This window comes from Clarias gariepinus, chromosome 12, assembly GCF_024256425.1.
Source record: "Clarias gariepinus isolate MV-2021 ecotype Netherlands chromosome 12, CGAR_prim_01v2, whole genome shotgun sequence".
NCBI lineage: Eukaryota > Metazoa > Chordata > Actinopteri > Siluriformes > Clariidae > Clarias > Clarias gariepinus.
Genome location: NC_071111.1, coordinates 15,062,903 through 15,076,792, shown reverse-complemented (window position 1 = coordinate 15,076,792; position 13,890 = coordinate 15,062,903). Strand labels below are relative to the sequence as shown.

The 13,890-nt window shown below is 44.4% G+C and overlaps 13 non-coding genes across 13 annotated transcripts; 5 read left to right on the top strand and 8 right to left on the bottom strand.

Annotated features, from left to right (window-relative positions):
- Positions 1-233: 233 nt before the first annotated feature.
- trnaa-ugc (transfer RNA alanine (anticodon UGC)) lies at positions 234-305 on the bottom strand. Its single transcript has one exon. It is a non-coding gene; the product is annotated as a tRNA-Ala (tRNA).
- Positions 306-595: 290 nt separating this feature from the next.
- Positions 596-667, top strand: trnaa-cgc (transfer RNA alanine (anticodon CGC)). Its single transcript has one exon. It is a non-coding gene; the product is annotated as a tRNA-Ala (tRNA).
- Positions 668-1,797: 1,130 nt separating this feature from the next.
- On the bottom strand, positions 1,798-1,869 carry trnaa-ugc (transfer RNA alanine (anticodon UGC)). Its single transcript has one exon. It is a non-coding gene; the product is annotated as a tRNA-Ala (tRNA).
- A 290-nt stretch (positions 1,870-2,159) lies between these two features.
- On the top strand, positions 2,160-2,231 carry trnaa-ugc (transfer RNA alanine (anticodon UGC)). Its single transcript has one exon. It is a non-coding gene; the product is annotated as a tRNA-Ala (tRNA).
- Positions 2,232-3,338: 1,107 nt separating this feature from the next.
- trnaa-ugc (transfer RNA alanine (anticodon UGC)) lies at positions 3,339-3,410 on the bottom strand. Its single transcript has one exon. It is a non-coding gene; the product is annotated as a tRNA-Ala (tRNA).
- Positions 3,411-3,700: 290 nt separating this feature from the next.
- trnaa-cgc (transfer RNA alanine (anticodon CGC)) lies at positions 3,701-3,772 on the top strand. Its single transcript has one exon. It is a non-coding gene; the product is annotated as a tRNA-Ala (tRNA).
- A 1,067-nt stretch (positions 3,773-4,839) lies between these two features.
- trnaa-ugc (transfer RNA alanine (anticodon UGC)) lies at positions 4,840-4,911 on the bottom strand. Its single transcript has one exon. It is a non-coding gene; the product is annotated as a tRNA-Ala (tRNA).
- Positions 4,912-5,201: 290 nt separating this feature from the next.
- Positions 5,202-5,273, top strand: trnaa-cgc (transfer RNA alanine (anticodon CGC)). The gene has a single exon. It is a non-coding gene; the product is annotated as a tRNA-Ala (tRNA).
- Positions 5,274-7,943: 2,670 nt separating this feature from the next.
- trnaa-ugc (transfer RNA alanine (anticodon UGC)) lies at positions 7,944-8,013 on the bottom strand. The gene has a single exon. It is a non-coding gene; the product is annotated as a tRNA-Ala (tRNA).
- Positions 8,014-9,441: 1,428 nt separating this feature from the next.
- Positions 9,442-9,513, bottom strand: trnaa-ugc (transfer RNA alanine (anticodon UGC)). Its single transcript has one exon. It is a non-coding gene; the product is annotated as a tRNA-Ala (tRNA).
- Positions 9,514-10,975: 1,462 nt separating this feature from the next.
- trnaa-ugc (transfer RNA alanine (anticodon UGC)) lies at positions 10,976-11,045 on the bottom strand. The gene has a single exon. It is a non-coding gene; the product is annotated as a tRNA-Ala (tRNA).
- Positions 11,046-12,513: 1,468 nt separating this feature from the next.
- Positions 12,514-12,585, bottom strand: trnaa-ugc (transfer RNA alanine (anticodon UGC)). Its single transcript has one exon. It is a non-coding gene; the product is annotated as a tRNA-Ala (tRNA).
- A 290-nt stretch (positions 12,586-12,875) lies between these two features.
- On the top strand, positions 12,876-12,947 carry trnaa-cgc (transfer RNA alanine (anticodon CGC)). The gene has a single exon. It is a non-coding gene; the product is annotated as a tRNA-Ala (tRNA).
- The last annotated feature ends 943 nt before the right edge of the window (positions 12,948-13,890 follow it).

Here is a 13,890-nt window from a genome sequence, read left to right as displayed (position 1 = left end):
AAAGGAGGGATGTCTTTTGTTTAAGGAGGTCTGCTGTTAGGGATTTTTCCAATGAGCATTTGGATGTGGAAAAGCATCTGTAGGTTAGTTCTTTTGTTTGAACCTTTTTCCAGAGAAGTCAAGAGTCCGTCTGGAGATGCCAGTGTACGGATGTACAGTAGACATCTTCAAATGCACTATAGCGAGAACTATACAGAGTTTGATGTGCCATGACACGCTCATAAAGAAGCATTTGGAGATGCCAGGGATTGAACCCGGGGCCTCATACATGCAAAGCATGCGCTCTACCACTGAGCTACATCCCCCAACAGCCACATTAGACTGTAGCACAGGGAAGTTGAATCGGCGAATCCTGGTGATGCCATCGTATCTCTACTATTGGTCACATGCCATTTTCGAGGGCCCTTGATGGTTGAGCTCCCTCTAGAGGTGAATCTTTAAATGACTTGTGTTTAAACAAGAACGAGTACCTGCATTATACAGATGCTTCTTTCCAAGACGCCACTATTGTCCTTCAGTGCCTGTTAGCACCTCTGAGAAAGGGTGGCGTGTTTTCCGGAGACGATCGGGAACGTCGGGTGATCTTCACCCTTGTGGGGATGTAGCTCAGTGGTAGAGCGCATGCTTCGCATGTATGAGGTCACGGGTTCAATCCCCGGCATCTCCATGAAGCAGCCCATTTTAAACATAAGAAAGTAATGGCTAAAGGGGAAGTTACATCGAATTAATGAATCCCTGCAAAATTGTAATGCCTAACAGCCCCGTTTTCAGCATTCAGATTATTTCTTTCCACATAAACCTCTTAAAAATCTTTGATATTGTGTAATGTGAACTATATTCACTGTCCAGAACCTGTAATCATAACATACGGTATGCCTAGGCTCAACGTAATGAAAGCTACTTACACCCACACACGCATTCACACCAAGGGTTATAACTCGACTTGAAATGATACATGGATACCAAGACCTGATTTCTTTGTGTTGCTTCAACCAGACAGTGGATTCAATGTGGCAACAGCCTCCACCAAAATTCACACACCTGAGCTTCAGCTAGCTATATTGCTTGCCACACAGCTATTAGATGAAAAGACAAGTTGGGGCAATCAGTAGGCTCAGGCTTGCGAAAAGGACTTGAGTATTCATCGTACAGCCCTTACTTGCTCTGTGATTTCCCCTTGAATATTTAAAGCCTTGGTGAAGTATATAGGGGAGTCTTCGATTTCTGTGATAATAGACGAGAGCACATACAACCGTAATGCACGGTTTTCATCATCCTTACGGAGAGAATGCACGGTGTATTTGTTAACTGCAAACTTGACCTATCACATAGAGAACTATACGGAGTGCAACGTGCAGTAAGGAGCCTATAAAGAAGCCTTTTGGAGATGCCGGAGATTGACTCCGGGGCCTTGTACATGCAAATCATGCATTCTCCCACTGAGCTACATCCCCACAGCGATTGAGCAGCATTACTTTGTAGAACAGGGAAGTCGAATTGGCAATTCCTAGCGATGACGTCATCGTTGGCCTAAACCACCCGATCAACCGTGGATGAAAATAGCAAAGGAGGGATTTCTTTTGTTTAAGGAGGTCTGCTGTTTGGGATTTTTCCAATGAGCATTTGGATGTGGAAAAGCATCTGTAGGTTAGTTCTTTTGTTTGAACCTTTTTCCAGAGAAGTCAAGAGTCCGTCTGGAGATGCCAGTGTACGGATGTACAGTAGACATCTTCAAATGCACTATAGAGAGAACTATACAGAGTTTGATGTGCCATGAAACGCTCATAAAGAAGCGTTTGGAGATGCCGGGGATTGAACCCGGGGCCTCATACATGCAAAGCATGCGCTCTACCACTGAGCTACATCCCCCAACAGCCACATTAGACTGTAGCACAGGGAAGTTGAATCGGCGAATCCTGGTGATGCCATCGTATCTCTACTATTGGTCACATGCCATTTTCGAGGGCCCTTGATGGTTGAGCTCCCTCTAGAGGTGAATCTTTAAATGACTTGTGTTTAAACAAGAACGAGTACCTGCATTATACAGATGCTTCTTTCCAAGACGCCACTATTGTCCTTCAGTGCCTGTTAGCACCTCTGAGAAAGGGTGGCGTGTTTTCCGGAGACGATCGGGAACGTCGTGTGATCTTCACCCTTTTGGGGATGTAGCTCAGTGGGAGAGCCCATGCTTTGCATGTATGAGGTCCCGGGTTCAATCCCCGGCATCTCCATGAAGCAGCACATTTTAAACATAAGAAAGTAATGGCTAAAGGGGAAGTTACATCGAATTAATAAATCCCTGCAAAATTGTAATGCCTAACAGCCCTGTTTTCAGCATTCAGATTATTTCTTTCCACATAAACCTCTTAAAAATCTTTGATATTGTGTAATGTGAACTATATTCACTGTCCAGAACCTGTGTTCATAACATACGGTATGCCTAGGCTCAACGTAATGAAAGCTACTTACACCCACACACGCATTCACACCAAGGGTTATAACTCGACTTGAAATGATACATGGATACCAAGACCTGATTTCTTTGTGTTGCTTCAACCAGACAGTGGATTCAATGTGGCAACAGCCTCCACCAAAATTCACACACCTGAGCTTCAGCTAGCTATATTGCTTGCCACACAGCTATTAGATGAAAAGACAAGTTGGGGCAATCAGTAGGCTCAGGCTTGCGAAAAGGACTTGAGTATTCATCGTACAGCCCTTACTTGCTCTGTGATTTCCCCTTGAATATTTAAAGCCTTGGTGAAGTATATAGGGGAGTCTTCGATTTCTGTTATAATAGACGAGAGCACATACAACCGCAATGCACGGTTTTCATCATCCTTACGGAGAGAATGCACGGTGTATTTGTTAAATGCAAACTTGACCTATCACATAGAGAACCATACGGAGTGCAAGTAAGGAGTACGGAGTGCAGTAAGGAGCCTATAAAGAAGCCTCTTGCAAATCATGCATTCTCCCACTGAGCTACATCCCCACAGCGATTGAGCAGCATTACTTTGTAGAACAGGGAAGTCGAATTGGCAATTCCTAGCGATGACGTCATCGTTGGCCTAAACCACCCGATCAACCGTGGATGAAAATAGCAAAGGAGGGATGTCTTTTGTTTAAGGAGGCCTGCTGTTAGGGATTTTTCCAATGAGCATTTGGATGTGGAAAAGCATCTGTAGGTTAGTTCTTTTGTTTGAACCTTTTTCCAGAGAAGTCAAGAGTCCGTCTGGAGATGCCAGTGTACGGATGTACAGTAGACATCTTCAAATGCACTATAGCGAGAACTATACAGAGTTTGATGTGCCATGAAACGCTCATAAAGAAGCATTTGGAGATGCCGGGGATTGAACCCGGGGCCTCATACATGCAAAGCATGCGCTCTACCACTGAGCTACATCCCCCAACAGCCACATTAGACTGTAGCACAGGGAAGTTGAATCGGCGAATCCTGGTGATGCCATCGTATCTCTACTATTGGTCACATGCCATTTTCGAGGGCCCTTGATGGTTGAGCTCCCTCTAGAGGTGAATCTTTAAATGACTTGTGTTTAAACAAGAACGAGTACCTGCATTATACAGATGCTTCTTTCCAAGACGCCACTATTGTCCTTCAGTGCCTGTTAGCACCTCTGAGAAAGGGTGGCGTGTTTTCCGGAGACGATCGGGAACGTCGGGTGATCTTCACCCTTGTGGGGATGTAGCTCAGTGGTAGAGCGCATGCTTCGCATGTATGAGGTCACGGGTTCAATCCCCGGCATCTCCATGAAGCAGCACATTTTAAACATAAGAAAGTAATGGCTAAAGGGGAAGTTACATCGAATTAATGAATCCCTGCAAAATTGTAATGCCTAACAGCCCCGTTTTCAGCATTCAGATTATTTCTTTCCACATAAACCTCTTAAAAATCTTTGATATTGTGTAATGTGAACCATATTCACTTTCCAGAACCTGTAATCATAACATACGGTATGCCTAGGCTCAACGTAATGAAAGCTACTTACACCCACACACGCATTCACACCAAGGGTTATAACTCGACTTGAAATGATACATGGATACCAAGACCTGATTTCTTTGTGTTGCTCCAACCAGACAGTGGATTCAATGTGGCAACAGCCTCCACCAAAATTCACACACCTGAGCTTCAGCTAGCTATATTGCTTGCCACACAGCTATTAGATGAAAAGACAAGTTGGGGCAATCAGTAGGCTCAGGCTTGCGAAAAGGACTTGAGTATTCATCGTACAGCCCTTACTTGCTCTGTGATTTCCCCTTGAATATTTAAAGCCTTGGTGAAGTATATAGGGGAGTCTTCGATTTCTGTTATAATAGACGAGAGCACATACAACCGCAATGCACGGTTTTCATCATCCTTACGGAGAGAATGCACGGTGTATTTGTTAAATGCAAACTTGACCTATCACATAGAGAACTATACGGAGTGCAAGTAAGGAGCCTATAAAGAAGCCTCTTGCAAATCATGCATTCTCCCACTGAGCTACATCCCCACAGCGATTGAGCAGCATTACTTTGTAGAACAGGGAAGTCGAATTGGCAATTCCTAGCGATGACGTCATCGTTGGCCTAAACCACCCGATCAACCGTGGATGAAAATAGCAAAGGAGGTCTGCTGTTAGGGATTTTTCCAATGAGCATTTGGATGTGGAAAAGCATCTGTAGGTTAGTTCTTTTGTTTGAACCTTTTTCCAGAGAAGTCAAGAGTCCGTCTGGAGATGCCAGTGTACGGATGTACTGTAGACATCTTCAAATGCACTATAGCGAGAACTATACAGAGTTTGATGTGCCATGAAACGCTCATAAAGAAGCATTTGGAGATGGCGGGGATTGAACCCGGGGCCTCATACATGCAAAGCATGCGCTCTACCACTGAGCTACATCCCCCAACAGCCACATTAGACTGTAGCACAGGGAAGTTGAATCGGCGAATCCTGGTGATGCCATCGTATCTCTACTATTGGTCACATGCCATTTTCGAGGGCCCTTGATGGTTGAGCTCCCTCTAGAGGTGAATCTTTAAATGACTTGTGTTTAAACAAGAACGAGTACCTGCATTATACAGATGCTTCTTTCCAAGACGCCACTATTGTCCTTCAGTGCCTGTTAGCACCTCTGAGAAAGGGTGGCGTGTTTTCCGGAGACGATCGGGAACGTCGGGTGATCTTCACCCTTGTGGGGATGTAGCTCAGTGGTAGAGCGCATGCTTCGCATGTATGAGGTCACGGGTTCAATCCCCGGCATCTCCATGAAGCAGCACATTTTAAACATAAGAAAGTAATGGCTAAAGGGGAAGTTACATCGAATTAATGAATCCCTGCAAAATTGTAATGCCTAACAGCCCCGTTTTCAGCATTCAGAGTATTTCTTTCCACATAAACCTCTTAAAAATCTTTGATATTGTGTAATGTGAACTATATTCACTTTCCAGAACCTGTAATCATAACATACGGTATGCCTAGGCTCAACGTAATGAAAGCTACTTACACCCACACACGCATTCACACCAAGGGTTATAACTCGACTTGAAATGATACATGGATACCAAGACCTGATTTCTTTGTGTTGCTTCAACCAGACAGTGGATTCAATGTGGCAACAGCCTCCACCAAAATTCACACACCTGAGCTTCAGCTAGCTATATTGCTTGCCACACAGCTATTAGATGAAAAGACAAGTTGGGGCAATCAGTAGGCTCAGGCTTGCGAAAAGGACTTGAGTATTCATCGTACAGCCCTTACTTGCTCTGTGATTTCCCCTTGAATATTTAAAGCCTTGGTGAAGTATATAGGGGAGTCTTCGATTTCTGTGATAATAGACGAGAGCACATACAACCGTAATGCACGGTTTTCATCATCCTTACGGAGAGAATGCACGGTGTATTTGTTAACTGCAAACTTGACCTATCACATAGAGAACTATACGGAGTGCAACGTGCAGTAAGGAGCCTATAAAGAAGCCTTTTGGAGATGCCGGAGATTGACTCCGGGGCCTTGTACATGCAAATCATGCATTCTCCCACTGAGCTACATCCCCACAGCGATTGAGCAGCATTACTTTGTAGAACAGGGAAGTCGAATTGGCAATTCCTAGCGATGACGTCATCGTTGGCCTAAACCACCCGATCAACCGTGGATGAAAATAGCAAAGGAGGTCTGCTGTTAGGGATTTTTCCAATGAGCATTTGGATGTGGAAAAGCATCTGTAGGTTAGTTCTTTTGTTTGAACCTTTTTCCAGAGAAGTCAAGAGTCCGTCTGGAGATGCCAGTGTACGGATGTACAGTAGACATCTTCAAATGCACTATAGCGAGAACTATACAGAGTTTGATGTGCCATGAAACGCTCATAAAGAAGCATTTGGAGATGCCGGGGATTGAACCCGGGGCCTCATACATGCAAAGCATGCTTTACCACTGAGCTACATCCCCCAACGGCCACATTAGACTGTAGCACAGGGAAGTTGAATCGGCGAATCCTGGTGATGCCATCGTATCTCTACTATTGGTCACATGCCATTTTCGAGGGCCCTTGATGGTTGAGCTCCCTCTAGAGGTGAATCTTTAAATGACTTGTGTTTAAACAAGAACGAGTACCTGCATTATACAGATGCTTCTTTCCAAGACGCCACTATTGTCCTTCAGTGCCTGTTAGCACCTCTGAGAAAGGGTGGCGTGTTTTCCGGAGACGATCGGGAACGTCGGGTGATCTTCACACTTGTGGGATGTAGCTCAGTGGTAGAGCGCATGCTTCGCATGTATGAGGTCACGGGTTCAATCCCCGGCATCTCCATGAAGCAGCACATTTTAAACATAAGAAAGTAATAGCTAAAGGGGAAGTTACATCGAATTAATGAATCCCTGCAAAATTGTAATGCCTAACAGCCCCGTTTTCAGCATTCAGATTATTTCTTTCCACATAAACCTCTTAAAAATCTTTGATATTGTGTAATGTGAACTATATTCACTGTCCAGAACCTGTAATCATAACATACGGTATGCCTAGGCTCAACGTAATGAAAGCTACTTACACCCACACACGCATTCACACCAAGGGTTATAACTCGACTTGAAATGATACATGGATACCAAGACCTGATTTCTTTGTGTTGCTTCAACCAGACAGTGGATTCAATGTGGCAACAGCCTCCACCAAAATTCACACACCTGAGCTTCAGCTAGCTATATTGCTTGCCACACAGCTATTAGATGAAAAGACAAGTTGGGGCAATCAGTAGGCTCAGGCTTGCGAAAAGGACTTGAGTATTCATCGTACAGCCCTTACTTGCTCTGTGATTTCCCCTTGAATATTTAAAGCCTTGGTGAAGTATATAGGGGAGTCTTCGATTTCTGTTATAATAGACGAGAGCACATACAACCGCAATGCACGGTTTTCATCATCCTTACGGAGAGAATGCACGGTGTATTTGTTAAATGCAAACTTGACCTATCACATAGAGAACTATACGGAGTGCAACGTGCAGTAAGGAGCCTATAAAGAAGCCTTTTGGAGATGCCGGAGATTGACTCCGGGGCCTTGTACATGCAAATCATGCATTCTCCCACTGAGCTACATCCCCACAGCGATTGAGCAGCATTACTTTGTAGAACAGGGAAGTCGAATTGGCAATTCCTAGCGATGACGTCATCGTTGGCCTAAACCACCCGATCAACCGTGGATGAAAATAGCAAAGGAGGGATGTCTTTTGTTTAAGGAGGTCTGCTGTTAGGGATTTTTCCAATGAGCATTTGGATGTGGAAAAGCATCTGTAGGTTAGTTCTTTTGTTTGAACCTTTTTCCAGAGAAGTCAAGAGTCCGTCTGGAGATGCCAGTGTACGGATGTACAGTAGACATCTTCAAATGCACTATAGCGAGAACTATACAGAGTTTGATGTGCCATGAAACGCTCATAAAGAAGCATTTGGAGATGCCGGGGATTGAACCCGGGGCCTCATACATGCAAAGCATGCTCTACCACTGAGCTACATCCCCCAACGGCCACATTAGACTGTAGCACAGGGAAGTTAAATCGGCGAATCCTGGTGATGCCATCGCATCTCTACTATTGGTCACATGCCATTTTCGAGGGCCCTTGATGGTTGAGCTCCCTCTAGAGGTGAATCTTTAAATGACTTGTGTTTAAACAAGAAGGAGTACCTGCATTATACAGATGCTTCTTTCCAAGACGCCACTATTGTCCTTCAGTGCCTGTTAGCACCTCTGAGAAAGGGTGGCGTGTTTTCCGGAGACGATCGGGAACGTCGGGTGATCTTCACACTTGTGGGATGTAGCTCAGTGGTAGAGCGCATGCTTTGCATGTATGAGGTCCTGGGTTCAATCCCTGCCATCTCCATGAAGCAGCACATTTTAAACATAAGAAAGTAATGGCTAAAGGGGAAGTTACATCGAATTAATAAATCCCTGCAAAATTGTAATGCCTAACAGCCCCGTTTTCAGCATTCAGATTATTTCTTTCCACATAAACCTCTTAAAAATCTTTGATATTGTGTAATGTGAACTATATTCACTGTCCAGAACCTGTGTTCATAACATACGGTATGCCTAGGCTCAACGTAATGAAAGCTACTTACACCCACACACGCATTCACACCAAGGGTTATAACTCGACTTGAAATGATACATGGATACCAAGACCTGATTTCTTTGTGTTGCTTCAACCAGACAGTGGATTCAATGTGGCAACAGCCTCCACCAAAATTCACACACCTGAGCTTCAGCTAGCTATATTGCTTGCCACACAGCTATTAGATGAAAAGACAAGTTGGGGCAATCAGTAGGCTCAGGCTTGCGAAAAGGACTTGAGTATTCATCGTACAGCCCTTACTTGCTCTGTGATTTCCCCTTGAATATTTAAAGCCTTGGTGAAGTATATAGGGGAGTCTTCGATTTCTGTTATAATAGACGAGAGCACATACAACCGCAATGCACGGTTTTCATCATCCTTACGGAGAGAATGCACGGTGTATTTGTTAAATGCAAACTTGACCTATCACATAGAGAACTATACGGAGTGCAAGTAAGGAGCCTATAAAGAAGCCTCTTGCAAATCATGCATTCTCCCACTGAGCTACATCCCCACAGCGATTGAGCAGCATTACTTTGTAGAACAGGGAAGTCGAATTGGCAATTCCTAGCGATGACGTCATCGTTGGCCTAAACCACCCGATCAACCGTGGATGAAAATAGCAAAGGAGGTCTGCTGTTAGGGATTTTTCCAATGAGCATTTGGATGTGGAAAAGCATCTGTAGGTTAGTTCTTTTGTTTGAACCTTTTTCCAGAGAAGTCAAGAGTCCGTCTGGAGATGCCAGTGTACGGATGTACAGTAGACATCTTCAAATGCACTATAGCGAGAACTATACAGAGTTTGATGTGCCATGAAACGCTCATAAAGAAGCATTTGGAGATGGCGGGGATTGAACCCGGGGCCTCATACATGCAAAGCATGCGCTCTACCACTGAGCTACATCCCCCAACAGCCACATTAGACTGTAGCACAGGGAAGTTGAATCGGCGAATCCTGGTGATGCCATCGTATCTCTACTATTGGTCACATGCCATTTTCGAGGGCCCTTGATGGTTGAGCTCCCTCTAGAGGTGAATCTTTAAATGACTTGTGTTTAAACAAGAACGAGTACCTGCATTATACAGATGCTTCTTTCCAAGACGCCACTATTGTCCTTCAGTGCCTGTTAGCACCTCTGAGAAAGGGTGGCGTGTTTTCCGGAGACGATCGGGAACGTCGGGTGATCTTCACCCATGTGGGGATGTAGCTCAGTGGTAGAGCGCATGCTTCGCATGTATGAGGTCACGGGTTCAATCTCCATGAAGCAGCACATTTTAAACATAAGAAAGTAATGGCTAAAGGGGAAGTTACATCGAATTAATGAATCCCTGCAAAATTGTAATGCCTAACAGCCCCGTTTTCAGCATTCAGATTATTTTTTTCCACATAAACCTCTTAAAAATCTTTGATATTGTGTAATGTGAACTATATTCACTTTCCAGAACCTGTAATCATAACATACGGTATGCCTAGGCTCAACGTAATGAAAGCTACTTACACCCACACACGCATTCACACCAAGGGTTATAACTCGACTTGAAATGATACATGGATACCAAGACCTGATTTCTTTGTGTTGCTTCAACCAGACAGTGGATTCAATGTGGCAACAGCCTCCACCAAAATTCACACACCTGAGCTTCAGCTAGCTATATTGCTTGCCACACAGCTATTAGATGAAAAGACAAGTTGGGGCAATCAGTAGGCTCAGGCTCGCGAAAAGGACTTGAGTATTCATCGTACAGCCCTTACTTGCTCTGTGATTTCCCCTTGAATATTTAAAGCCTTGGTGAAGTATATAGGGGAGTCTTCGATTTCTGTGATAATAGACGAGAGCACATACAACCGTAATGCACGGTTTTCATCATCCTTACGGAGAGAATGCACGGTGTATTTGTTAACTGCAAACTTGACCTATCACATAGAGAACTATACGGAGTGCAACGTGCAGTAAGGAGCCTATAAAGAAGCCTTTTGGAGATGCCGGAGATTGACTCCGGGGCCTTGTACATGCAAATCATGCATTCTCCCACTGAGCTACATCCCCACAGCGATTGAGCAGCATTACTTTGTAGAACAGGGAAGTCGAATTGGCAATTCCTAGCGATGACGTCATCGTTGGCCTAAACCACCCGATCAACCGTGGATGAAAATAGCAAAGGAGGTCTGCTGTTAGGGATTTTTCCAATGAGCATTTGGATGTGGAAAAGCATCTGTAGGTTAGTTCTTTTGTTTGAACCTTTTTCCAGAGAAGTCAAGAGTCCGTCTGGAGATGCCAGTGTACGGATGTACAGTAGACATCTTCAAATGCACTATAGCGAGAACTATACAGAGTTTGATGTGCCATGAAACGCTCATAAAGAAGCATTTGGAGATGCCGGGGATTGAACCCGGGGCCTCATACATGCAAAGCATGCTCTACCACTGAGCTACATCCCCCAACGGCCACATTAGACTGTAGCACAGGGAAGTTGAATCGGCGAATCCTGGTGATGCCATCGTATCTCTACTATTGGTCACATGCCATTTTCGAGGGCCCTTGATGGTTGAGCTCCCTCTAGAGGTGAATCTTTAAATGACTTGTGTTTAAACAAGAACGAGTACCTGCATTATACAGATGCTTCTTTCCAAGACGCCACTATTGTCCTTCAGTGCCTGTTAGCACCTCTGAGAAAGGGTGGCGTGTTTTCCGGAGACGATCGGGAACGTCGGGTGATCTTCACACTTGTGGGATGTAGCTCAGTGGTAGAGCGCATGCTTTGCATGTATGAGGTCCTGGGTTCAATCCCTGGCATCTCCATGAAGCAGCACGTTTTAAACATAAGAAAGTAATGGCTAAAGGGGAAGTTACATCGAATTAATAAATCCCTGCAAAATTGTAATGCCTAACAGCCCCGTTTTCAGCATTCAGATTATTTCTTTCCATATAAACCTCTTAAAAATCTTTGATATTGTGTAATGTGAACTATATTTACTGTCCAGAACCTGTGTTCATAACATACGGTATGCCTAGGCTTAACGTAATGAAAGCTACTTACACCCACACACGCATTCACACCAAGGGTTATAACTCGACTTGAAATGATACATGGATACCAAGACCTGATTTCTTTGTGTTGCTTCAACCAGACAGTGGATTCAATGTGGCAACAGCCTCCACCAAAATTCACACACCTGAGCTTCAGCTAGCTATATTGCTTGCCACACAGCTATTAGATGAAAAGACAAGTTGGGGCAATCAGTAGGCTCAGGCTTGCGAAAAGGACTTGAGTATTCATCGTACAGCCCTTACTTGCTCTGTGATTTTTCCTTGAATATTTAAAGCCTTGGTGAAGTATATAGGGGAGTCTTCGATTTCTGTTATAATAGACGAGAGCACATACAACCGCAATGCACGGTTTTCATCATCCTTACGGAGAGAATGCACGGTGTATTTGTTAAATGCAAACTTGACCTATCACATAGAGAACTATACGGAGTGCAAGTAAGGAGTACGGAGTGCAGTAAGGAGCCTATAAAGAAGCCTCTTGCAAATCATGCATTCTCCCACTGAGCTACATCCCCACAGCGATTGAGCAGCATTACTTTGTAGAACAGGGAAGTCGAATTGGCAATTTCTAGCGATGACGTCATCGTTGGCCTAAACCACCCGATCAACCGTGGATGAAAATAGCAAAGGAGGGATGTCTTTTGTTTAAGGAGGTCTGCTGTTAGGGATTTTTCCAATGAGCATTTGGATGTGGAAAAGCATCTGTAGGTTAGTTCTTTTGTTTGAACCTTTTTCCAGAGAAGTCAAGAGTCCGTCTGGAGATGCCAGTGTACGGATGTACAGTAGACATCTTCAAATGCACTATAGCGAGAACTATACAGAGTTTGATGTGCCATGACACGCTCATAAAGAAGCATTTGGAGATGCCGGGGATTGAACCCGGGGCCTCATACATGCAAAGCATGCGCTCTACCACTGAGCTACATCCCCCAACAGCCACATTAGACTGTAGCACAGGGAAGTTGAATCGGCGAATCCTGGTGATGCCATCGTATCTCTACTATTGGTCACATGCCATTTTCGAGGGCCCTTGATGGTTGAGCTCCCTCTAGAGGTGAATCTTTAAATGACTTGTGTTTAAACAAGAACGAGTACCTGCATTATACAGATGCTTCTTTCCAAGACGCCACTATTGTCCTTCAGTGCCTGTTAGCACCTCTGAGAAAGGGTGGCGTGTTTTCCGGAGACGATCGGGAACGTCGGGTGATCTTCACCCTTGTGGGGATGTAGCTCAGTGATAGAGCCCATGCTTCGCATGTATGAGGTCACGGGTTCAATCCCCGGCATCTCCATGAAGCAGCCCATTTTAAACATAAGAAAGTAATGGCTAAAGGGGAAGTTACATCGAATTAATGAATCCCTGCAAAATTGTAATGCCTAACAGCCCCGTTTTCAGCATTCAGATTATTTCTTTCCACATAAACCTCTTAAAAATCTTTGATATTGTGTAATGTGAACTATATTCACTGTCCAGAACCTGTAATCATAACATACGGTATGCCTAGGCTCAACGTAATGAAAGCTACTTACACCCACACACGCATTCACACCAAGGGTTATAACTCGACTTGAAATGATACATGGATACCAAGACCTGATTTCTTTGTGTTGCTTCAACCAGACAGTGGATTCAATGTGGCAACAGCCTCCACCAAAATTCACACACCTGAGCTTCAGCTAGCTATATTGCTTGCCACACAGCTATTAGATGAAAAGACAAGTTGGGGCAATCAGTAGGCTCAGGCTTGCGAAAAGGACTTGAGTATTCATCGTACAGCCCTTACTTGCTCTGTGATTTCCCCTTGAATATTTAAAGCCTTGGTGAAGTATATAGGGGAGTCTTCGATTTCTGTGATAATAGACGAGAGCACATACAACCGTAATGCACGGTTTTCATCATCCTTACGGAGAGAATGCACGGTGTATTTGTTAACTGCAAACTTGACCTATCACATAGAGAACTATACGGAGTGCAACGTGCAGTAAGGAGCCTATAAAGAAGCCTTTTGGAGATGCCGGAGATTGACTCCGGGGCCTTGTACATGCAAATCATGCATTCTCCCACTGAGCTACATCCCCACAGCGATTGAGCAGCATTACTTTGTAGAACAGGGAAGTCGAATTGGCAATTCCTAGCGATGACGTCATCGTTGGCCTAAACCACCCGATCAACCGTGGATGAAAATAGCAAAGGAGGGATTTCTTTTGTTTAAGGAGGTCTGCTGTTTGGGATTT